General features: G+C 37.3%; 1 protein-coding gene across 1 annotated transcript in view; it reads right to left on the bottom strand.

Moving 5' to 3' along the window:
- The window catches only part of LOC122968412 (astrotactin-2-like), a 287,140-nt gene that overhangs the window by 198,531 nt on the left and 62,438 nt on the right, over positions 1-26,171 (bottom strand). The window lies entirely within an intron of this gene.

Genomic DNA, 26,171 nt, shown 5'->3' with positions numbered 1-26,171 from the left:
AGTAAAAAGGGAACAGTCTAAAAAATAATGACAACCTCATAGACTAACTGCATCAGGAACAGCACTAACAAGCACATGTCAGACATATAACGTTTCTAGGGCTTGATAAATAATAATTGATCTACCAAATAAAAATAATATAATTTAGTGGCAGCGTTTGAAAGATGATTTATTTGCTTAAGTCCTTTTGATTAAGTGTTAATGTTATCCTGGCTAACCCCTGGATAAGACGAAGGAAGCTGGTGAGGATCAAAAGTATTTCTGGACTTATTCAGGAAAAGAGAGAAGAATGAAATGCAGGGCATCCCAGTAGCAATGATGACATTAGCAAGTAATTAGAAGGTAGGAAGGATATAGACACACACTAATTCACACACACTAACGCGCTTGCACACAATTAAATTGCTAAACAGCACATTGCAGATTTTTAGTGCTTGAAATCAGCATTTTGTTAGCACATTGTGCACTTTCTGCAGTCAGACATACAGTACAGTAGATACCTGCATACAGTATTCACATACATGAACATCTACAATACAGAAGAGAGATTAAATAATAATAAATAAAAATAATGATACATTTCATTTGTACTGTAATTTTCATTCATAGTGATACTCTATTTAGTGCTACAGTATTAATAACACACACCAGTACCTACAATACAACAATTAAAACAACACCAGTAACACCTTTTAAAATAATGCAATCTAATACAACAACATCATACACTACAACCTCAGAAATTAACATAGAGTAGACTTAGCACTTCCCACCACTTCAGCCTCAAAAATAATCTAACATTATAAGATCCACAAATGAAAAATTTACTGCAGAGATATTAGATTGAATTGCATTACACTGCGCAGGTGTCCCTGTTTTTGTGTCCATTCCTTATGTAAAGTCACACTAACAGATATACACAGCAGGCTGATTTTTCTTTGTTTGCAGCAGTGCTGCAATTGGACTCCTATCTTAGGAGTGTCACACACACCAACACACCAGGGTTGTTAGCCTGTTTTACCCTCTCTTTCTTCCCTAAGCCCTTTCTATGGTCCTGTAAATTCACCAAGGAGCATCACATTTCTCCATGGTTCATTCAATATCTCGCCATCACAGAAACATCAAACATCCTGCCATACATGCTGTGGCTGGATGATAAAGTCAATCCATATGCACGTACAGAATGGTGGAAAGAAAGGGAGGGCATGACTTATTCTTTGATTTTTCACAATGGCATCAAATAGGGGAGACATGGTATTTTGATTCAGCTACACATGGCAACCTAAGGGTGACATATTTGTCAGACAGAAAAGACAAGAAAATGCAGTGTCAGCAATTTTATGAGCACAAAGGAAACGTGTGCACATGCTGACACACACACACACGCAAACTAAATCAGGACAGAATAATAAATAAAAACCACAAGGGGTCATTCATCATAACATTTAAAATTCCATCTTCATGAGGAAAAACAAACCCCTTTCAAATTATAACTCATGCACTGCTGGGTGTCCATAAATCAAACTATGCTGAGAGGAGAGGCGGCACAGGGAGGACTAATACCACGGACAAACTTGTTCATTAATCTCAGATAGGATGGCAGCTTTGCAGAAATGCAGTCCCGCAAACTCCCCTTAGCCTGCACTTCTATATTAATTCCCCTTGAAGAATAGCAGAAACATATGAAGGCTTATGTTTCGTTTTAGCAGCAGAGTGATAATGGATTGACATTGCATGGCTCTGCAGCACCACTAAAAAATGGTGACGTAATATTGACGAAGAAAAAAGGATAAACTATTGAAATCTCAATTTAAAATATTCCTCTGATTTTCACTGAAGAGCAAAAATGGGTTTGTCCATTCGTCACGGACTTTTGAAGGTATTAACCTTCTACAATCAAACCGTATGCTAGCAAGTCAACATTTAAAACCTTAATTTACCTCCTTACATTTAGACTTAAATACAGCAGACTTGATGCATGTATCAACGTCTCAAAACAATCATTTCTACTAAAAAGCTTTGTAACATATATCAGTTTTTGTCTTTTCAAATCTCTGTTCACTTAATTCTGTGTCGTGTCAGTGCCCTTCAGAGTTTACATTTCATGTACTTTTTCTAGCTTCCTGATTCATTTATCTCAAATTTCCTTCCTGTATCATTTCACAATGTTTTCCTCTGCACTTCCCACCGTTCTCCTTTTTTTTTTTTTTGGTTCTTTCTTCCTCTCGATTACTATGTGTCTCTCAGTCTCCATTCCCCTTCATGTTTGATCACATCTTTCTTCCACTCTTCAGTACAACAGCCATATAAATTCACAGTGGCAGATGTAGCCATGAGGGAAAATGGGTTTTCTGTTCATCTTCAGACCCTACAAATCCCCACTGCTTTAGTCTTAAGTGACTTCATGGGGAGGAGAGAGGCTGGAAGCCGCACGATTCCACTCTTTCTGTAGTACAGGTTTCCTTCACCACCTGATTACTTCTTTACTTTTCATCCACTATTTCCAATAACTTTGTGTGCTAAAAAATACTAAATCATGCTGCCACAGGGTCATGTTTACTGCACATTATTCTAGTGCTTATTGTATTTCATGAACTTCTGCATAAAAATAAAACCTTCTAATTCTGTTTTGGGCTGGGTGAGAAAACAATCAATATGACACATATGACCATAATACATTCTAGTAATTTTGTTTTCTGCCACATTCAAACACATTACAGTAAAATATCCACCATGCAAAAGCAATGAACAGGATTTGTTTAGATGGCTGGCTTAGACAAGAATGCAATGTAATTAACATGGCCTCAAGTTGGCCTCTATTAAATTAGCAGATGTACAGACATCTGCTAATTTAATATTTCTTTTTCCTGGTTGTTTTACAAACACAACTGAGAATTCATTTTTATTGTTCTAATAAAATGTCTCCTAAAACAGTATAAAGTATCTGGCCTAAAGGATAGAGACTGTCTAACAAAAATTAAAAAGACATTATTAAAGTTAGAAAAATTTTACTGAACTTTAACTCACCAACATGCAAGGCAAATGAACAGCAGTGGTCTAAACAATGATGGATGCAAAGTAAAGAAAAAAAACCCAAACATCTTTCACATTAAGCTTTTAATTTTCAGGATCATAATGTAGACATACAGAACTACACTTGCGCAGTCATGACAGAGCACTTGAATATGGTGACACTGTACTGTAGGTACCTGGTTATAGTGCACCACTTGTTTAAGTAGTAAAATGTCTAAAGGTTAAATAATCCAAAGCAAAACCTCATTAGACTTAATCATTAAGCCTGATTGAAGTGAATATGAATTAAAGATATTCAATCACTGATTAATTGCAGACATCCCTACTGTGTGGCAATGAAAGAAGTAGGAATGTGTAAGTTTGGGAATTTTTTTAGGCTTTAAAATAAGACATGCTTTTTCTTTAATTTCAGCTGTCAGTCTGTTCAAGAGTCACAATAGAACTTTTAGGTTTTTTACTTTGTCATATAATGATGTTTATTTGCACAAGCTATTTCCAGTGTAATTTCCTGTTCGGCCTTCAACTCATTTCTTCTTAAATGATGAGTACAATATGCATCCACTTCATCATCAAGCATCAAAGTTCCAGAGAATAACTGCAGTATATTATTTACTGTACATGTTGTCCTATGTTCTCATGAAAACTCATCATATTAGAGTTACTGGTCACATTAACACTAAAGTATGAAAATAAACACCAGAACATGGCGCAACATCTTGAGTGCGTTTTTGTAAGTTTTACTGTGATAGTCTTTCTGCTGTTGTATCTAATATCTTCAATGTTCATGTGACACTCACTCTGATGGCATTTCTTCTGTTGAGAACAGAAATAGCACTGTCACCATGGATCTGGTCGTGTCACCTCTCTTGGGCCCATTCACAGAAAAAGAAGGGAGCCTACATTAGCAGATATCTAGACAGATGCTTTGCTGCATTTTCTATCCAGAACAAAGGTGAGCAGCATGGAATCAATAATGTCTACATTATTTGTAAAGATCACCATTCACTATTAAAAATTATGCTTTGATAAAAAAAAAAAAAATAAAATAATGTATCTGTACACAAAGGAAAGGATGAAACTGTATTTTTTGTTATTTCTAATGTTCTCCCAAAGCATACAAAAAATGAACATACTGTAACCAAATAATTGTGTTTAAGTATGACATACGTGGAACTTTTTCTATTCACTAGAAAATATGTATAATAAATAATATCTTAAATAAATGATGTATCTAAAATGTATAAAGTAATTATGTTTATATTTTTGACTATAGTATCAAAACAACAGTGTGAGTATATGCCTGAGTGTTAACTGGTTATAAAGAAACAAACACAAAATTGCATACCCTCTAATGATGAAAACTCGATCAAACCCTCAAACCACATCAATCTCTTTAACAGCTAGGAGGTTTGATGATCAGTCATATTGATCCACTCTTTACTCTTGGTTCAGTAGCTCCAGTAGAGACTCAAGATGTGGGAAAATGCAACTTTTATATCTACCTTGGCATGACTATGACTCCCTTATGATACTAATAAGCTTTTTTATGCAGCAAAACAACACAATTTGGATCCAACAATCCAACACATGCTCTGTGGTTTAGCCACCATCTGTGCACAGTGGAGGCAGTGGCTCACATAACCCCCGCAACCATCCACATCCTGCTTCAAGGGGAGAGTGGACGACAGCAATCTTTAGTGTATTCTTTGGAAGAAATGTCACTGTAAAATACTCACATATTTAATTGACAGCCCAAAAGAAAAAGATAATGTGAATGTATTATATCAAAAAGCCACAGATGACATGTAGAAGCAAGCATATCATAGCCAAAGGCACACAAGCACAGGTGTACACACAGTAATATACAAGCACTCCCCTGACATGTCAATACACACACCTTTAATGGCCTGTTTCTGTGTCCATGCCACTGTGTGTCAGGCATCTCCAAGACAGAACTACATTCTAATCCTCTCTCTGCAACTTTTTTTTTTTTTTGTCAGCATCTTTTACTCGTCAACCTCCCACTTACTTTCCCTTCTTGTATCCATTTTTCCTACCCCTCTCTCTCACCAGGAAGTTCAAGTGGCATGTGCCCTAGAATCTGCTCTCCATTCTCTCTGTCCAACTAGAAGTCACAGCATGAATGACAGGACTTGGCTCTCTGGTCAATGTTTCCACTCTGCTAATTCACCTTGGAGAAACCATGCTTGTCTGGGCACATGGAAAAACACTAGTCAGGTCTCAGACACATGATACAGACACAGCGTAGCCAGACTTTTTAAGATGAATAAACTAATATCGTTTGTCCCACCTCCCCCCCAACAACACTGTGTTTCCCAAAACCATATCATAATTGGTAAGGCAAAGTTAAAGTTTTTTTGTTTTTATTTTTTTGATGGAAGTGGAGGTAACCAAAAGTCATTTAAGTCCACAGCCAAGGCTATGTAAATCACTAGAGAACTTACACTGACCAAAAGCCCATACCTAATCATAAAATCAGATTACGGTGTGATTGAAAACTGAATGAAAATCTCCCACAGCTTAACTAGAAAGCACCAGGTCGACCTTTCCATTTTGTCCCTCTCACCATGGGAACTAATACATGTTTCCATCATCCTCCCCTCATCCCCTTTTCCATCGCCTTGAGTCCTAACCCTTTCATTACTCCACCTCTCCATCCACCCCTTTTACATGCCACAATGCTCTATCACACACAGGGAAAAGATTTCAGGTCGGATAATGCTGTCTTGAGCCCTGGCCTTGTGAATTATAGCACAGAATTAGGGCTGATTTGCTAGTGCGGTGCTCCCGCCCACTCAATACCTCTCTCCCAGGCTTTTTCTAGCTTTAGCCCATGCCCTACACCCACCGCTTTCCTCTCTCTGTCAGCCTAACAGTAAGTCTGGCTCAGGATCTCCAAGCTTGGTGTCTCTACAGAAAGATGAAGTCTGCATCTATACCACAGATTACAGCGATAAATGGCATCTCAGTTCTGTAAGGGGAGTTCTTTATACATATGCAACACTTGCAGAGCAAAGTCATTTTTTAAAGGTGCTGTTTTGTTTGCGTTCACAGAAAATATATTGTTTTCCACATTTAGCCATACCCTATAAATTTCATGACTGATTTTATACAATGTAATATACTATATACCCACTTTGCAATTTCAAACCCTCATTGTAAAATGTAAAGACTAGACTATATGCACATTTGTTGATTACTACACATCAGAAGCATGCAAATTGCTTGGTATTGTCTTAATGTTCTAACATATTACAAACATCCAAAATTGTTATCATTGTTTCTTGTCTTGCCAGCTGGTTGCACGCTTTATATTGACTTTAATTGGAAGGCACAACTACAGTCTTGTTCCTGTTTTAGTCAGGAACAAACTAGAAACCTTCCCGACCCAAAATAATATGCATTGATTATTTTAAAACAATGATCCTCCAGCACTGTATCCTCTAGTGTATACTTTAAAGTGAAATGTTACCATAACACACTATGTAAATTAATTTGCTTCAGCTTGATAATAGAGGACGTGGGACCTCTGCATTACATCTCATTCAGCTATGGGCAATATGGCTGATAGAGGACATCAGTGTTTACTAAAACCTACAGGGGCATTCTGTTAAACATTTTCCATTATACCACGCAATGGGCATTTCAAAGTATAATCATACATAAATTTGTTTTGGCACTCACAAGAATGAAAACAGTTATCTTTCTCTCTGTCTGTTTGTTTTCCGCATGCATACAGTTTAAGGAAAATTAGGCATTTCAGTTTTTTCGTTTTGTTTTTTTTTTATTTGTAAATAATGGACACTGAGTATTTTTTGCACGTGACAAACCAAACAATTACAAAGCAAACCATATGGAATCCCTCTATGTTTTTTTTTGATGCAATTACACTCTGAATAATGGGGAAGTGAGTAGTGGACAGAAAAACAAACAGATGACTGTGTGCATCAGATTGATATCCATGAGGCCATCCCTTGAGGAAAAATTGTTTGCATTTCAGAATCACACATAAGTAGCAAAAATAAAGGGTCTGCATTCAGAAAATGGCTAGCATTTGTTTTCTCCCCACCACTGTAATGGAGCCTGGGTATATTTCTCAGTATAATGACATCCCATGATGCTCACTGTTTGCATGGTAACCAAATATAATTGCCTGATGACCATGCACCGCTGCTTGCTCATTACTGTGGCAAATTAGTACTGCTGGAAAAGAAGAGACTGCAATGCCCCAACACACTAACACCACCCTGCTCACCCACACTACATTATGGCTCTTTCATTTGCTTTTGTAAGAGATAAATTATATCTTCACATTGAAGCAGTGCAAGCTAACTGTAAGCACACATGCCCTCGTCAGTGACATTTCAGGGAAAGAAATGTGATTAGAAAGGTAATGCCAATATTTGCAGTGTTGTCACAAGGGGCCAATACAGGCTTGCTCCAGCTGTTGATAACAAGGCAATAAGAGGTCCTGGACAATGAGGCCCTTGGGGTGACTTTGATTGAGAAAAAGGAAGGGCTGAGGACTGTAAGGGATAGGAAATGGATTTTTGCTTTTGTAAAGATACAAACATCAGAGTGTGGACAATGGTGTATAAAGTATTTGTAAGAAGCAGCATGTGGGAAAATAACTGTGGACACACATACACATTTTGTCATTTTGTTTCTCTATTTTGCTTGGAGACCCATATTAAAAAAAAAAAAAAAAGTTTTTCGAGGCTTACAAGGATTACTGCCAGATTGTTCTTGTTTCTGTGCCGTCAGGAGCTATTGTGTGGTATTTAACAGAATACAAAATATTCATAAGACTAAAACTGTGAAATGAATGAGTTCACACTGGAGGAAGAAATATGCTTGCCTTGAAAGCTGACGAGTACAATGGAGCTATGTGTGATTATAGGTGTTTTTATGTGTCAGCGTGATCTTGTGACCATGTACTTGCATCAGAGGCAGCAGGGGCCTCAGCCCTTGTTATATTCCCTGTCGTTTAGCTTGAAGTGAGGCCTTTATTTGTATCTGCAGCTGTCGGCCAAGTGTTACCACAACAGCTTGTGAGAGTACACCTGTCAGCGAGCGCCAGCAGCTGAAGAGGAAAGTAGTCTTTGTCCATTTGTGCCAGATTCAATCAAAAACTCACTTTCGCCCTCCGTCCTGCTCTCCACCACAAACCCCAATTCCTGATTCCTCCCTTCTGCTCCTCATCTCACAACAATGTCTCTTCACTTCACTGACAGCTCCACACCACATATTTCATGTTATATACAGTATAGAGTGTTTCTATTGACACCTGTAGGCAAGGGGTTAAAACATAGAAGTCTGTAGGGAACATGTCAGTTTGTCTTTACATCAGGCTAGGGAGGAGGGGGAAAGAAATGTGAATACACAATTCTGCAGTGAAAACATGTAATGTGCTAAGATTCATTTGAAAATGCAAATACAGTAGATGACACAGGTCTGATTAAGACTTCCAAGCTCAATTCAAATAGCACAGATGTTCCCAATTGGTGCTTGAGTCATTAATGGCTGCTAGCAAAGCACATCTGCTATCATTAGCACTAAGGGGAGGGAAAACAAGCATTTCAAATATACATTAATGGGAAATTTCCCCAAGACTTTAATCACTGTGCTTCAAGGGGCCATTAAAAGAACAGCACGAATTGGGATGAATCAATAGTTAGATATAGAGGAGATGAGGAGAAAAGCTGCTGGTCTGCCAGCCTAAGGTAGTTAGTATGGCAGTGCTTTGTGGTGTTATCTTTAGAGTTCATAGAGGTTAATGAGACATGCAGTGAGGATGGTCTAATTCCCAACAGTAAATACTGTATATCTTAAGTGAGGCATCAACATGAGTGTTCCCTGGTTTTCAAACCCTAATGTTAATCTGAATAACGCTTTGTATTGCCCCTGTACCTGAGAAAAGCTGAAAGAGTTTGTGAAATATGGGAATAAATACTACAAAATATATTGACTATCACAACAGGGAGAGCTAAATAATGATGGTGCTTGTTCCCGCTCTACAATACATAGCATAAGATACAATACATAGTGATGAGGAAGGAACATATTATATTATATTATAAATATTTAAATGTGCTGTAGAAAAATATGGGGTCAGGTCAGGTCAATTTCAGGTCAATATCTGTATCATTGACTATATCAATGTCCGTGTTTAAATGTGAGACTGTATATTCTGTCGATTACAGAAAAGGAGAAAAGTTTGCAGTTTGCAGATATTAATTTTTTTAAGTTCCTCCTGGCTGTAATTACATATTCCTAAAGAGACCATATTACTGATTGTTCTATTTCATGGTGCTCAAGTCTATAGTTTCCACAATTCATTTTCATTCTCCCTAAACAATACATTCATTAATCAGGCTTAAGGGGCAATCTACCCACACCCACCCACACACAAACAAACACTCAGATTGTTCCAAAACATATATATTAAAAAAAATCATACAAGCCATTTCTTGTACAGTATGTCATTTTTTAAAAGTGAATATGTAAAATTCTTAGTCAACATAGTTAAATTACTAAAAACAATCTACTTCCCCATTCCACATCAGCACTGACACGGTGCAATCACATCAATCAAACATCTACGCACACAACCAGTCAAGAGTGCATACATGAACACAGTTATTCCATAATATTCTCCCTTCAGCACCAGGAACCCCTAGTCTCCATCGGTAACTGTTACCCAGGCAACAGAACAGACAAAGAGAAGGTGAGTGAATGGGCAGAGGAAAAAGGGAAAAAAAAAAAAAAAAAAAAAAACAAAGATGGGGGGATGCGGCCAATCCTATCTGAGTTTTGTCTCTCCAAAGATAAACTATTAATAGCATCCTCCCACTTCCACTTTCACTGCATCTGGAAGCCTGAAGAGAACTAATTTGCTTTGGTCATGACACTTGCCCAGCCAAACAAGTGCTCTATTACAACGGTTTGTGTTTTCAAGCATGCACGTGCTGTGTGTGTGAAAGAGAGACAGTCAGATTGTGTATGTGGTGCACATTGGTTTATCTGTACATGTTTGTCACTGGGAATGCTCTCTGAATAGATATTTAAAAAGATGAGAACTACTCAGAGAGTATCACAATGTTCTTAAGAGTTAGAATAGTACATTATATTTTTTAGTTTTAAATAAGTATGATGTACAGTGGGAATAGCCATTAAATTAATGTTTAAATTGGCTATATCATTGAACTGTGTTATGAAAGCAATCCTATAGTTTTTTTACCAACTAATTTATATATGAAGACAACTCAGCCAAAGAGGGTCCTGAGTTCAAATCTACCAACTAGCAAGGGCTGTTTTGTGCAGAGTTTCTGTTTCCCTTGTCTGCTTGGGTTTCTTCCCACAGTCCAAAGACACACAAGTTCAATAATTTTGTAACTCTATTTGCCCACAGGTGTGAATGTGTGTGAATATGTTTGTCCATTTTTGTCAGATCTGTGATGGATTGGCGACCTGTCAAGGCTTTATTCTTCTTTTTGCCAAGTGGTAGCTGGGATAGGCTCCAGCCCCCTGAGATTGTGCACACAAATGAATGGGTGAGTGAATGGGTGAGTGAATGGGTGAATGGATAGGTAGTTACAACACAACAATTCAAATTCTAAAAAGAGGTGTGTGAAAGAGAGAGACCAGCACTATGTGCATATGCATGAAAGCATGCACTCCCGCACGTACATGTCAACTGCATATAATGTAGCACACATTCATGCGTATAATTGCACAAAATATTCCACACAAAACTTCACAACACAAGCAGAGAGAACTCAAAGTTCACACTATCAAATACAATTTTCTCACTGGGTGTGAGTTGAGCACAGTTGAATGTCCAGTTGCTAAATGTGAACTGTTATAACAACAATACAGTGTGATTCATGTTAAACTGCTAAAACAAGACCTATAAAATCCAATTACAGAGCCGCAGTGGCAACAGTCTCAGATCTGGAGTTCTGACCCTGAAGTTCCAGTTCAACCTTCACTGCCTATATGCAAGAAAAGTAATAGTATGAGTTTATGCTTGCAGAAGCCACCTATAGGCATGGAATGTAACAGCTGTGAATTAGACAGTTTGTGCCACCAGGCAATGATAACAACTACTGTTTTTGTCTTTTATTTACAGCTGCTTTGAAACTAGGGTGTTTGAGAGACCTTAAGTAAAGTAATGATGCAGGTGGTTAATCAAGTTCTGTCTTTGATGTTTGATATTTGAACTATGTATATGTATGTTTTATCCAAATAATTTACATCATGTTGATCATAGCTCACCCCAGATAAGGAGCTCACTTGTTTGTGTCTGACAAAGCATAATTTTTTGTTTTTTTGTTTTATTCTTTATGTTTTAGCATAAAACGTGGCAATAGATGATAAAATGTTTTACAGCTACATGTTTTAACTATACTTCTGTTTGAATATTTAATTTCCAGTGGAGGTTTGCGTGACAAAGTGATGTTCCATTTATATTGATTATTTTATTTTAGCTGACAGATGGAGCAAGTATTAAAACTGCAACAGCTATCACTCTCTTCCCCTCACCAATAGACCATTTTAACATCAGATATTCTGACATGCCAAAGCAGGAAAAGCACAGGTGCAATTAATAAAATGAATGATGTCTGCATCCCCTTTAGTTCTTCCAAATTTATGACCGTGGTAAAGTGCATGATGGTTCAGCAGTAGGGCTTCTTTTGACACTTAAATGGAACTGAGCCATCCTTAATGTTATCAGTTCCACCTATGCTTGTCCTGCTATGACAAGTCAAAAAAATAAGGTCTATAGGTGACCACTTCAACATGCTTACATCTGTGAGGCTAAATTAACCTATTACTTTACCTCTCCTACATGAAATACACCAATTAGGACCTTTTTTGACAAACACCGAATAATGGAACCCTATAACTGTGAGGATATACTGTATCCTGTACGTATATGCAGATGATTCAGTGGATGTATGTCCAAATTACATAATTTATTAAAAAGTCAAATACAACAAAGCAGGAAAGACTCCTTTCTCTGTTACACCCGTGTAACAACCAAATCCTGGACCCAAGCCACTGTGACAGAGACACAGTCCTTGTGCAGCACCAGAGCACCTGACCATGTGTTTAGTGCCCAGCTAAAATCTGGGAACAGAGCAGCTATGAATGAGAACATGTGGGAAGCATGCCAAGGAGCTTCTGTGAAGAGCTGCTTGTACCGTTTCCTCCCCTATGGATACAAATAAGACACAGAGCCAAGGCAAAGCAAAACCCATAAAGAACACCTTGACCTATACACATACGGTGTCACTCACTGCAGAAGAGCTTGGTGAATAGTGGTCTGTAACCATATTGCTGGCCTCCTTATGGGCTAATTAAAGGAAATTAGACTTTTACACTTGCCCCTAGTGTACTACTGGCCTCATATCTGTGCACATGTAAAGTAATACATTAGTTGAATAAAAATTTGAGGAAGAAAATATTATGTTTTTGCTCTGTCTGCAGACATGTACAATAATAATTTACAGCTTTCAACAGAGCATTGATTAGAAGATTCATCTTCTTTGTTAATTTTAAAAATGTTACTATAATTAGAATTAATTACACAATTACACACTGCCTTCCTCAGCGTGTGTGTATGTTGCTAAACTGCTATGGCTGGCACACGTGTGGTGGCCACACAGACAGCATTGTTGCTGCTGCGCTGCTACTGTCAGCTCTATCTTTCTACATAGAGTTTGACTTTGATAATGCCCATAAATAATAGAATGTTTCATATCATTTCATTATAAATTTAATTTATATTTAGTTTAGACAGAAAAAGATTAAGAAGTGTGTTCTTAATTGTGAAAAATAAATAAGTGAAAGCAATCTTTCTAATGGGCATCATGGGGCCTGGTTGGCGCTACTTTTGTGTCAGCCACATACACTTCTCACACAGAACTATTTTTTATTAATTATATTGATTATTCCGCCAGTTAAATCCCCACTGTTACCGCTCCAAGTGAAGAAAATCCCTCCAGATGACACCAAGTTCCCCAAACGAGCCAAACACACTCCAACAAACAAACCTCCAAACTAATTGTCAGGAGGGAAACTGACAAAAAATAAGGAAAATAACAACACCAAATTTCCATCTGGAAGCAAGTAAAATGACAGGCAGCAGTCCAGGTTTGAAGTAAGAAAAGAAGCTCTGTGTGTCACGAACTCTCCACACTGGAATTCCCCCGCCAGAGAGACTCCCTGCCCTACCATGCACCACCGTGTAGGCTGACCCACAGTGGTGACACTTTATATTTTTTTCATGTCTGTGAAATGTTCTACAGACATAGACATTGAAAGTATAGTGAAAGGTGTAACGTTGCTGGTATGATGTCAATATGACTATCAACAGATCATTATCACTGTCTTTTTTTAAAATTTTTGCTGAGAACTGCACGTCGTGGAAAAAATAGTCGAGATGTCCAATCTCTAGATCCGCTGCAGCCGTGTGTGTGTGGCTGCTCTAACCTGTTAACACGGGCGCTGAAATAAAGCAAGAGGTTCCATGATGTACATATACTGCTCATGCAGGTAGTGTGCCCCAGGCCTTACACAAAAGCTAGCCTTTATAGGGACATGCAAGGTAAAACAGTTTCAGGTGAGAGGACAAACAGTCTTTCAGAAAGACCCCTATGACTTCCAACAAGAACCAAAGGAGCCATGCCCAGAATAGAGACGCCAAGGCCCAGTCCTGCAACTAGGCACATTTTGAGTGTCCCAGTGGATGAGAGGGTCACCTCAATATGATAGTGTGGTGCAGAAAGGGAGAGAACACTAACTGCTGTTTTATGTGAGCACCAGTGTTGGGCAAGTTACTGAAAATTAATAATTAGTTACAGTTACTAGTTACTTCTCTCAAAAAGTAATTGAATTACTTTGCCAATTACTGCATATAAAAAGTATTTACCAGGGAAAATAACTTTTGCGTTACTTTTAACACAAAAGCGTAACTTTTCCCAAAATCTCAAGAGTTCAATCCACTTAGTAAAGGGTCAGTTTTTTTCCCCCTACAACCTCAAATCAGTTCATTTAAATCCAGTTTTACAAATATAAAAGACAACTTAAAAGCCTGCTTTGGGTTAAGGTAACAAGTATTATTTAATACATAACGTTATAACTCCAGAGATAAGGCTTATGTTTTACCACGAGTTGGCTACTATGACGTGCCTTTATAACACAGCTCTGAGAAACAGTAAGATCAGATGACATTGTGTTTGTGTTCAATTTGAAAAAGTGATTATGTACATTACTAGTTACCACCAAAAGAAGTACAATTATAGTAACTTACTTTGTAACGCGTTATTCCCAACACTGGTGAGCACCTAATAGCAGAATGAAGTATTTTGCTTTCCTGCAGAAGGGCGATACGCTCGATATCCTTCTTACAAATCTATAGTGGTACTTGAAAACCTAAATGGTCTCATTAGTGATTCAGATGTCTATAGGGTTATTATTGTGGGGAATATCTCTCTGTTGGCCACGCATATGGTGCACTGAATATCTGCGCTAGTCATGGATTGCCTATAATGAACACCCTTCAAGGAGGCCAGAGCAGTGGCATAGGCAGAAATTTAAATAATAATAATAACACAGATTAAAACATGGGATACAAAGGATTAATACAGTTTTCAGAACAGCCAATATTTTCCACAAATGGCTTGTTGTAGCTCTCCTTGAAGCTGTGAATGATAGCTATTTCAGAAAAATCATCATAGTAATATGGTTATCAACTGAACTGCTCATCTCTACCAAGTCTTCTATCTTACTGCTAATGAACTGCTGGGGTGATTCACTTCACTGTGAAATGGAAGTGTGAAAATTATCTTTAACTGTGAATTTAAATTTGAGAAAATATTGTTCACCATGACTTTCAAAGACCTCAACTGTCAAAAAGGGTCAGGAGAACATTGGGGAACCCCTTTACCTGATCTGTCTATAAATCCTCTGACAGAAGGCAAGAGGTTCAGCACTGGAGGAAGCTCAGGGCCTCTCCCCATGACAGCATTCATTGGTGTAGAAGGGGAGTTCGAGAGGAAAGCTGAAGGCCCTGGATATTGCTAGGTTGCCAGAGATTAAAATCTCTCTCCAATGTAGTGTGAGCTTGGGGACAACACTGTCTTGCACTTGTCTTGGCAGACTTCAGCTTCAAAGTGGCCAAAGATGATTCTGACAGCTACTATACATGTCTGCCAGGTTATGATGCCGTATTGGATAGATGCCAATATGTTCAATTTGCCCAATACATGCAACTAATACATGATTTGCAAGTCTTTCACTGACTGAGGAGAGTAAGACTTGGGCATTGTCTGAAGTGATGAGGAAGGCACAGCACCACATGGCTTGTCATTAGCTCAGTGAAGTGTGTTAGTCCACTGTTGGCAGCCACAGAGGAGGTGACTGACTTTCAGTCATCATTCAGGGGAAAAAAGTCCCCTATGCTCATGAAAGCTAGAATTGAATGAATAAACTGAATTTGAATTAAATATCAAATTCACTTATCATTTTCAAGCGATCATTTTCAATTCAAAATGGGTCAATGGCTCAATGCAAATTAAGTTTTGAATTAATTTAACACCAGCAAGTGTAAAGTAACTATGTCAGTCTGCCCTAAAACTTTGCTAACTTATACTGTACATGTGGCATTGTGAGACAAAAGACACCAGTGTCGTGGGAAACATATGGAAACAGATGGTCCAATTATTTTTTACTGATTTCGATATATGTGGCGGGCATTTACACTGAATGATGTCCTATTTTTTGGCACCAACGCAGTCGGTGCTTCAGACAAGCAGCACTTTTTGGTGCATACTCCCTTGTTTTGGCTCCTTTTCCTGTCTGGTGATAGTATGTCTCTCTATTGGCTTACAGAGAATCCAGAAAATCCAGACCTTTCCATCTCACAGTCATGGATTTATAATGATACAGTATTTTCAAAAGCCATCTTCTGGCAAGATTGTTCTCTTCAGGTGAGGAATCAAGTGAAATAACACACAACTAAAACAATCTATTTTTACTTGTAGACATGCCATGGCATGAATGATGTGTGCTAGGGGCACCAAATGACAAGTGTCATATGACATGCTGTTATGTTGTAGTGACAATGTGTTTTAGTCTTGAGGCACATCAGCACTTTAAGTTTGGGTCAGTTGGTAAACCACAGGTTTCTATCCTGAGTGATTCAATTTTGTGTTGAAATGGCCTAAGCTTATACCACAAATTAAACACTTTTTAGAATTGTTCAAATGGTAAAAATAAAATAAAAAATAAAATTTGCAATTCTATTAAGTTACATTTATGTATCTGTTTTTCCTTCTCACACATGTTTCTTGATCTGTCTTCCTTAGAAAGACATTTGGGTAAAAGGGACTGGAGACACAACTGACATATACAACAGTGATATTTTTTTAAATTATAAAGTTATTTAAATTTTAAAAAATTAATAAATAAAAGCAAGTTAAAAAATATGCTATTTTAATTCTTCATTTTTTGCTCCTAATCCTTAACTTTTTTGTTTTTCTTTTCATTTTTTTTTAAATGCATTTTGACATTTCCTTTAGATACAGCACAATCATTAGTGCAACAGTAAAAGTGTCTTTCTTTTTTCATTGCTGGACTCTCAAGGACTCTCAAACAAAGCTGAATGTCAAGCTCACTAGGGAATCAATAGAAATGCCAGTGTAAACAAAAAGTTTTACCGATGCACCGAAACCTTCTCGTCAGGTCATATAATGTTACTTACATATCCTAAAGTAATGCAGGAGAAAGCAGCTTCAAAAGAGGGAACTCTTACACCATCTTACAGAGTAACATGGTAAACTTAGCCTGTAAAGACACATAAAACTCAACAAATGGCAAACCCAAAGAAGCACAATAAAAACCATATAGGGCCAATCACAAGTGAAATCATTTTGATTATGCTGAATGCTATAGAATATTATGAATGCACACTGTATGTGGTGCACATACAGTGTGCTTAAAGAGAAACAATAAGTTAAACACCTACAGCTAACAATAGATAATTTGTTTCGTGGAGTGTTCTTCACTTGACACTAGAGTGGCCCTTAACACTTTCTAGTGCTGATTACAATTCTTACGGTGAATGGACAAATAACAATAATGTGTGCCACTCTTTTGCAGAAAATGTAATTATTTACACTATCCAACATGGAGCCATTTATCCAGTGCATTACCAGGGTAACACTAGCTACAGTACTGAGGCTTCAGTGCTTCAGGGAAAGAGCTCTGAGTTTCTGTTGTGTACACACACACACACACACACACACACACACACACACACACACACACACACACACACACACACACACACACACACACACAAAGAAAACAAATAGACAAATAGCCTATCAAAGCTTAACTTATTTATTTACCTAAACCTCTAAAAAGTAGGAAAGATGGGACTTTTGAAATGGCTGGTGTAGGCTGCAGTGTTTGATGAACGCTTACAGAAGAAAGGCTTGTGGAAATGTGTGCAAAACTGCTTTGTGCACAAACTCTAAATATTTTAGCTGAACCAGCACGGCAATGTGAAACAGTTACATTACCTACTGTTAATGTAACTGTTAATATAACTGGCTTACTCATTTAGAATGGCAACAAAAACAGTAGCAGATCAAAGTAATTATCTATGTGCACCTTCATTTCCCTCAAAACTAAGTGTCATTACACAGAATGTAATAGACTGCCCTGATTGGTGTGGCGGATTTTGGAGCGCAGGAAATGCAAGTTGTTTTGAGAAGAGTTATATGGGTCATTTCAAAAAGCAAAACCCTACTGTATATTGTCATTCAGTGTATTGTCATTTATTGTAGAGTTTGATTGTACATATAGTATTTTAAGTAACCTCAAACAATGTATAAGAATGGTAAAAATACAGCGCTCTTCACCAGCATTTTTAAAAATCATTGATACATAATGGTCCGGTGACTAAACAAGTGTGATATCTGTAAAATCAATAGGCAAAAAAGGGACACATATAAATGTTCTTCTCAATATCCATGAAAGCCAGTGCTACTAGTCTTTTTGTGATAAATATGCTAAAAAGCTGGCAAATGAGCATCTTGAGCCCGAGACTTGATGTACCACTTAAACCAATATGTGATGGGTGAGTATAAGATATATACTGAGCAAAGATAATGTGAAGACACAGAAGAACAATTACCTCCTTCGGCAAATCACTTTTCTAATATTTCTTAACTCCAGAAGCTTCATGTCAGTCTCTTAAGCTGCTAGTTATCAGTAATTTTAATTAGAACTGATTTTGTATTCATGGTGCAATAACATGCATGTGTAAAAATTATGGAAACCAAAAGGTGACTGAAACAATTAAAGCTTGGGGCAATTAAAATGTAACTCACTTGGACGCAATAATTGAAAGTGTCCTTACCCACAGTAGCACTATGCATGCATGTGCCAGGGCATGGTGGAAATTAATTTCTGTAGCCCCTGATTCCACAGGAGCCACAATTGCCTCAAATGCCTCGATGACCCACCACACTGATGGTCATATATCACCAGTGACTGCTTAATTATAAGGAAGCCATTTCAACCGTGTAGGGTGCGCGATATCTTCATGCATATCTATCAGGACTGAGATAAGAATAGGAGTCCTCCCTTCACATTGTGTGAGCGCAAGAATATTAAATGACCTCAGGCATATGCTCCATTATAAGACATGAGACATGAGACTGATTTTAAAAAAAGAAATGTTTTCCATTCCTTTTAGTTTTTAGTTAATTATTTTGTTGTTGGCTAACTGGTGTACTTAACATAATGTCCAGATGAAACATGTTTATTTTCCATTTTGTGTTGTGCGACAGACACCCAGATCTCCGGGAAAAGATGATTATGTTCTGTAATGTGGCACATGAAAGGCTCTGGACTGCCAGCTTTTATTGCATCTCATTTTGGTAAAATACTACCTGTCCTCCCAGTGAACTCAAATATGACATTTCTTTGAAAAATCCTCCACAGTGCTTTCCACAATATGACTGATTGCTGTTTCCTCTGAACTTCATATTCATATTCCCACTGCATTATATCATTCCCAATGCTGATGAGAAAGAAATGCAATTACAGTATGTCTTTCCTATGCTTTACCCTGCCACCCCCACCCCCACCCCGGAACCTTTCAATATTGCATCATGCATTGTGCATCATGGATTGTTTCTGGTGTAAAAGTTGCACTGAGTGGAGAAAATAGCTTTTTTTTCCCTCTGTGATCTGTCTTACCATTGGGATGGGGGCTTTGTTTAAGGGCTGCCTCAGTTCTTCTCAGAGGTCTGATCAAACCACCAGTGTGACTCCTTTCCGGAGGCAAACTGTCTGGTGTTAGATGTTAATAATTCCATGAATCACGTTATTTTTTTCTCTCCCTTTCTTTCTACAGGGCTGTGAAAGTTCTTTCTGAAAGGGTATAAATTCTATCAATCATCTTTGCCTCCGAAGTGTGCGCGTGTGTTTGTGAATGTAGGTTTGATATTTTAGAAACACTGCTTTCAATGTTCCCATTTTTGCAAATGTATGATGAGGAAAAACTAGTCACACAACTATTAGATTTTACCTCTCAACACAGAGACTGTGAATATAGTGAGACACAGCAGAGAACTGTAATGAAGTACTTCACTGGTACTGATATATAGAATACTACTCTTTCAGTGATTTACAATTACAGTTTGGCTCCTGCTAACACATCCCTTAAAGGTACAAATCAGGAAAAGCCAGGCAAAAAGGCAAAATAAAAGACTAACAGCAGCTTGACAAAAGGCCAACCACAACTAATACCATCTTTGCCATAGTTATTAAAGTTTGATTGACTGTTATGATGGCAATGGAAATCAAATATTTAAAAGCCTCCTGGCAAGGCCAAGGAGGAGGACATGTTGTAATACATAAATACAGCAAAATACTTGATATCATATCACTATGCTAGTATAGCCAGGTGCATTAGATTAGATTATGAATGCATGACTCCATGTCAGTGGACTGTACTGTACAGTAGGTCATGGTCAGACATAGAAAATAAGGGTAATATGGTCAGGGAAAAGGAGTGCTCACAACAACGGCCCAAAAGTTAACTTTTTGACTTGCTTTACCAACTCACATGAATGTATCATAATGCACTGTATACAAGTCTGTGTACAGTATTTAGAGCATCACATGAAATACTGTCCTCATTAGCGTGTTTTGACGTGTCTTAAAATGCACTATATCAGCACATTGGAACTGATTTGTAATTTAATGACACTATGGCACTCTGAAATTTGAAGCAAATCACTACAGCATAAAAACAGCAGTTTATTATATCATAACCTGGGAACTGCTCTTGAGTGTTGTGTTACTTTTTAACCTACTGTACCTCCTCATCAAACGATTAAACTGCAACTGACAGGCAGTAAGTGCCTCTGCCAATGTGAACTAATGTAACAACACTTTTAAGCTTTTTTCATTACAAAGCTGAATAAGGTAAATGAATTATACAGTAGTTGTTAATTAAAATTCATTTACTAAGTGACATAAGAATGGATATATCAGGAAATGATCTTAAAAAGGATCAAAGGACATGTAAGGTATCTCTGAACATGAGATAATTTATGATTTTTTTTTTTTTTAGGGAAAGCATTCTAAATGCAGGCATTTAAAATACAGTACATTATCTCTGTGAGGTTTTGGATTAATATGATACATTTTCAGTATAAACTGTTTTTCCTTACTTATACAAGAATTGAAAAAAGAAAGAAAAGGAGACTACTGTATGGTACACACACAAAAAATCCAACAGAAACTGCAGGTTTGTTTACCTGCTACCTATATACACTGTCAAAATGTTAAGAATCACATTTATCAAGTAACATATGAGCTTGCAGTCATGAAAGTAGCTAATGGATATTTAAAACTAAAGAGTAATGTAGTCATAGTAACAGTGACTCTTTTTGAAATACATGAAAGCCATTTGAAATGAATATGACCAATGACCAGTGTTTGAATAGGAGTTTTAAAAAACACAATTGCCAAACAACTTCATGTTAAAGGTCTTGCTTTGAGCCTTTCAAAATAACATTGTAAGGACAGTGAAGGGCTGTGGATTGTTTGTGTGAAGGAAACAGTTCTTTCTAGATAGTAAACACATCTTTGTAAGCACCAGAATCAACATGCATTCTTAAGGCTGATATTCTGCTTAAATTTGTAAACATGACCCTTCTTATAGAATATTTTATCAATTCACTATTTTTCTTTTAACATATATGTTCATACTTGTTTGTTACTTATTTATGTGTGTTGATGTGTTGAAGATTCTGCTGCTTTCGTTTTGTTTTTATATATATTGTATATATCGCTCAGGGAGACACTAAATTACATTGTATAGCTGTGCAATGACAACAAAGGCATTTTGTTCTGTTCTGTTCTGTTCTGTTCTATTCTATTTTATTCTATTCTATTCTATGAATTACTTGTGTTGATGCGAGCCTTGACAGGGACATTTTTTATTAAACCATGGAACACACTGAACTTGGCGAATATTACCTATTCAACATACTGTACAGTATTGCTAAATTATGTTGGTAACTTGTAGCCTATTGTGCCCCAAAATAATAAATTCTTACAATGAAAAATATGATATCGTCAGATCAACTGGTTATGAGTGTGAATGGTAAAACAAATCTATCTGATCTCTGTGTCAGTCAATTGCCATTTTAACCTGTGTTAAAACTGATAACTGTCTCTGTCTGCTGCTGTCATATGACAGACAGACAGTGTAGGAGAAGGACAGAGAAAAGGAGAGAGACTTGGGAAAAAGATTGCTTGAGTGAGTGAGAAACTGACAGCTCAATGCCAGAAGAATAGAGTGCTCACACTTCAGTCTGGCCCAGAACTGACAGCATCAGACATAATGATGTTCACTCAAAGAGCCAGGAGACACCTTGGGAACATGAGGCCAAGCCAACATACCTTCTGTCCCATTCTGACTGCCTTGATATGCTCCCCCTCTCCATTCCCTCCTTCTTTGCATTTTATACCCTAATGTCTCCTTTTAAAGAGGTACTAACCTATAAGATAAGATAAAGACAACTCCCGACACACACAATTGCAATAATGCAGTGTGAGATTGAACTGGACAGATAGCATACGTGAATGAATGCATTAAAATGCTATAGCACAATAAATACCATACAGGGCAACTAGAAACTAGCGTAAATAAAATGTGGTAGCCACATATTGTCACACAGGAAAGTTTTGGTCTTTTTTGGTAATGCTAAAGGCAGTTTGTGGCACTATGGAGCAATGCTTTAATAAGCAGGTCCCCATTTCATCTCATGCTCTACTAGCATGAACACAAAGAAGCATGGGGTTTTATTCTACCAAGGATATGAGCTGTAGATGAGAGGGATAGGAGTACAAAGGAAAGACATTCAGTGGTGTCCAGTTATTAACATGTGTGAGAAGATGTTCAGATGAAGAGATGCAATCAAGACAAGGAGAAATAAAAGACCAATAATAATTAATGATTATAATATTAGTAATAATATAATTATATCTTAATTAATTAATCCAGTAGCAAAAAAACAACAAAAACAATAAAGCCATCAATCATCTATCCTGGTTTGTCCTGGTCAGGGTTGCAGAGGTCATAGACCTCTCCCAGCATCCACTAAGCATTAGGTGACAGGCAGCCTACATCCTTGACTGCTCACCATTTCTCAGGGCTAACATGCATAGACAGAAAACCAAATTCAAACATATGGTCAATATTCCAGGAAATAAAAAATGTATTAAACAAAATGGATACACCAACACAATAATATAAGAATATATGAAAAATACATTACAATAACCTATTTTAAACTAAATCAAATATAATACATACTACAGAACATAAAATCAATCCACAAAATTAAAAGTACAAAATGTATAAAAAGATGCCAGAAAGGATGGAGACTAGATTTCTTCCACAAGGCTGCTCTATTAAGTGGTCCCTGAAAGAGTGGCCTACATGGCAATATTAGGCACAATGATAGAGAAGAATATCTTACATCTGAGCAAAGGCCTTAAAACTGAATGCTTAGACACATGTTGGAAGTCTCATATTTTAAGTGCTTATTATTTACTTTTTAATCTTGGTTCTGCGTTTATATATCCATTGTACCTGTAAAAGGGTATTGATAATTAGAGAGGAACACAGAGAACTCAGTAATCTATACAGGAGCATTCAAAGGTCTGAGTGACAGTTTAAAAGTTTTGAATTGTGGAAATATTTTCATTCTGACAGAAACATGTACAACTATTCTTTAGATTTGCAAATCAAAATGAAGGTCACAGAGAGAAATTATATATTTTAAGAAGAAAGCTTTATACTGGTTAGTAAGAGCTCACAAGATTTTTTATAAAAGACATTTTGACATGTCATAGTAGAAAAAGCACAGGTATAAATAATAAAATGAACAATATTTGAATTCCATTTAGTAACATCAGTTTAAAAGTAGTATTGTGCATGCTGGCTCACTGTCACACTGTCATGGCTTACTCACTGGTGCCAGAATAGATGACAACAAGACTTTTTGTCCCCTCACTTTCAGAGATTATAGTAATAAAGTGGTAATGTTTAAGCCAGGTATTACAATCAAAGTGATAATGTCTAAGCTTACTCCAACATCTTAGACCTTTAAATCTAATCATAATCAGAACATATAGGACTGTGAGTGGCCTATTATGGCTGCCAGTTCAGACTAGTTCAAATAATTTGACCACCAAATACAACACCGGGCCCTATTTTTTGTGATAGTGTAATGGCCAGCGCAAGCAGCACATGGACAGTTTGGTATTTTCCTGACCTTGAAATTTGCTTTGCCCGTCTGTGTAGTATTGTGGTTTCCAACACCGCATGCATGGTGAACTGCCAGGAGGAGACGTGCAAATAGGCAGTGCAAAGAAAGTTGTTGGTGTTTTTGTGGAAAATGGGTAGATGTCTCAGAACTACGTCTGTTTCTGGAACAAAGTCACTACGCTGCCACTTGGTGATTTTACAAGTGCAAACGAAATACTTGCTGTAAATGTGCTGCAATAATGGGTTGATGCTTGAAATATAATAAGTTATTTCAATTAGACACTGTCCAACCAAAATTGGCACAGAAAATAACATTTAATGAAGTTAAAGCATCTGTATTGATTTGTAACTGAATGAGGGTGATTCTTACAGTATCTTTTACCCACAGTTGCTTTATACTGTATGAAAATCTCCTTCAGTTCATTAAATCCCTGCAGCATCTGAAGGCAGCAGGACTGATATGTTGATAAATCCGCAGCCTAGAGTCTCATGTTTTATTCTTGAGGCACATTGCAGTTCAATGCTGTTGTATAACATTAATTACTAAACTATGTGACCATTTACAAGGTGAGGTAGGCTACATCAGAGTTATCTATCTGAAAAAAATCTCCCTGCCATTGGACATAACTGATTGTCAAACTGGAAGTCATAATAGGTAATTACTACCAGAATTAACAAAATTTAAAACATAATCCTACTCCCAACGATTTCTCATAATCACATTCACATTCAGATGAGTGAACAGTGAAAGAGTGGTCGTCACGCCAATGTTCCTATCAAATATTCCTATGACAGAGTCTAAAATAATTTCCTAGTGGTGAAGTGGTTGCTTTATAAAGGTACAATAAACATATATGTAATAGTATTATTACAATGTAAACAGTAATAACAATGTTAATTGCTGAACTTATGGACAAATGCTAGAAACTCTAACTCAAGAGAGACATCTTTAGTTGCACAGCTATGATGCCATGGCAGTGTTATGCCAGTTTTATGCATACACGCTTGAATGAAGTGTCACTGAAAGTGTTTTGAGGGTGAGAGAGAAGGAGGTGGGTCTGTGAGCAGGATAGGTGAGAGGATTCAAGAGAAGACGGAGGTGGATAGAGCGAGGAGATGGTGCAGAGAAGAGAGACAGAAATAGAGAAGGTGGTGGGATGTGCAAGGGGAGGTGAGGTAGAAAAAAATCAACAATAGAACAGGTGCGAAACATGATAGTTGAAGCCTGAAAAGTCGGAATTTGGGGAGAAAGGAAGGAGTGAAGTGATGATAACAGAAACTGGGAGGGGAAGGCGGACCTATACAATCACAGCCACAAGTTTTTATGGTAACTTTACAAGCAGAGATAGAGAACTCAAAAAGTATTGACATCAGTACGGGTGAGATGATGTTACCAAATAAATTAAAAAGGCACGCAGAGAGGTTGGTCAGTCTACAGTCGGGATGCTGAAACAGGAAAGGTTAGCAATCAAAACTAAAATGTTGTAAACCTAATCTCTAGAATCTGTGCCCTAGTGTGCATTTAGAGGTGTTTCTGGTGTAGCCTGACTAACCTCACTTAAGGTGGAATGACCTTTAAGGTGGACCAGCTATTCTCATTTTAATGACAATCTCAACCGCTCCTAAACAGTTAATGGACAAATGTCTGGCTGCTGAGTCTGGCTGTCGAGTTTTGCTCAGCCCCCTCACAGGGTGACAACAGGACGATCACACACACACACACCCTGTTTTTTTCTTTTTCTTTTTCTATCAGTTTATTTTCTGTATGTACACACAGACCTATGAATCACCCATTACACTACAGTAGGGCAAATGCTTATTAAAAAAACATTTGGTTATTTTTGTGAGGTGGAGGTCCATCCCAGAGGAAATATGAAACCTAAAATAATAATGTCAACACACAAGTTTATTAGTTGGAACATTTAGGGGAACAGGGTCACTGGCAAAGCCAACCAAAGTTCTTAATCATCTCACCTCCTCTCCTCTCCTTTTGCAAGAAACACGTCACAACAACAGAACATCTAAAACTCAGAACTAAACTGACAAACCACATATTTTCTGGACAATATAATTCTTAAAAAAAGTTTCTATACTAATAAATAAAAATGTTCCATAACAAAACAAAAATACAGTGGTAGACCCAGACGGCTGCTTTGCTATTATTAATGGATTTATTAGGAATGTGAAAACAACAATAGCCAACATTCATGGGCCCAATGACGACAATCCAGATTTCTTTCACACAGTA

This window comes from Thunnus albacares, chromosome 18 (assembly GCF_914725855.1).
Source record: "Thunnus albacares chromosome 18, fThuAlb1.1, whole genome shotgun sequence".
NCBI classification, from domain to species: Eukaryota; Metazoa; Chordata; class Actinopteri; order Scombriformes; family Scombridae; genus Thunnus; species Thunnus albacares.
The sequence above is the reverse complement of the archived record's forward strand: the minus strand, read 5'-3'. Positions and strand labels throughout refer to the sequence as shown.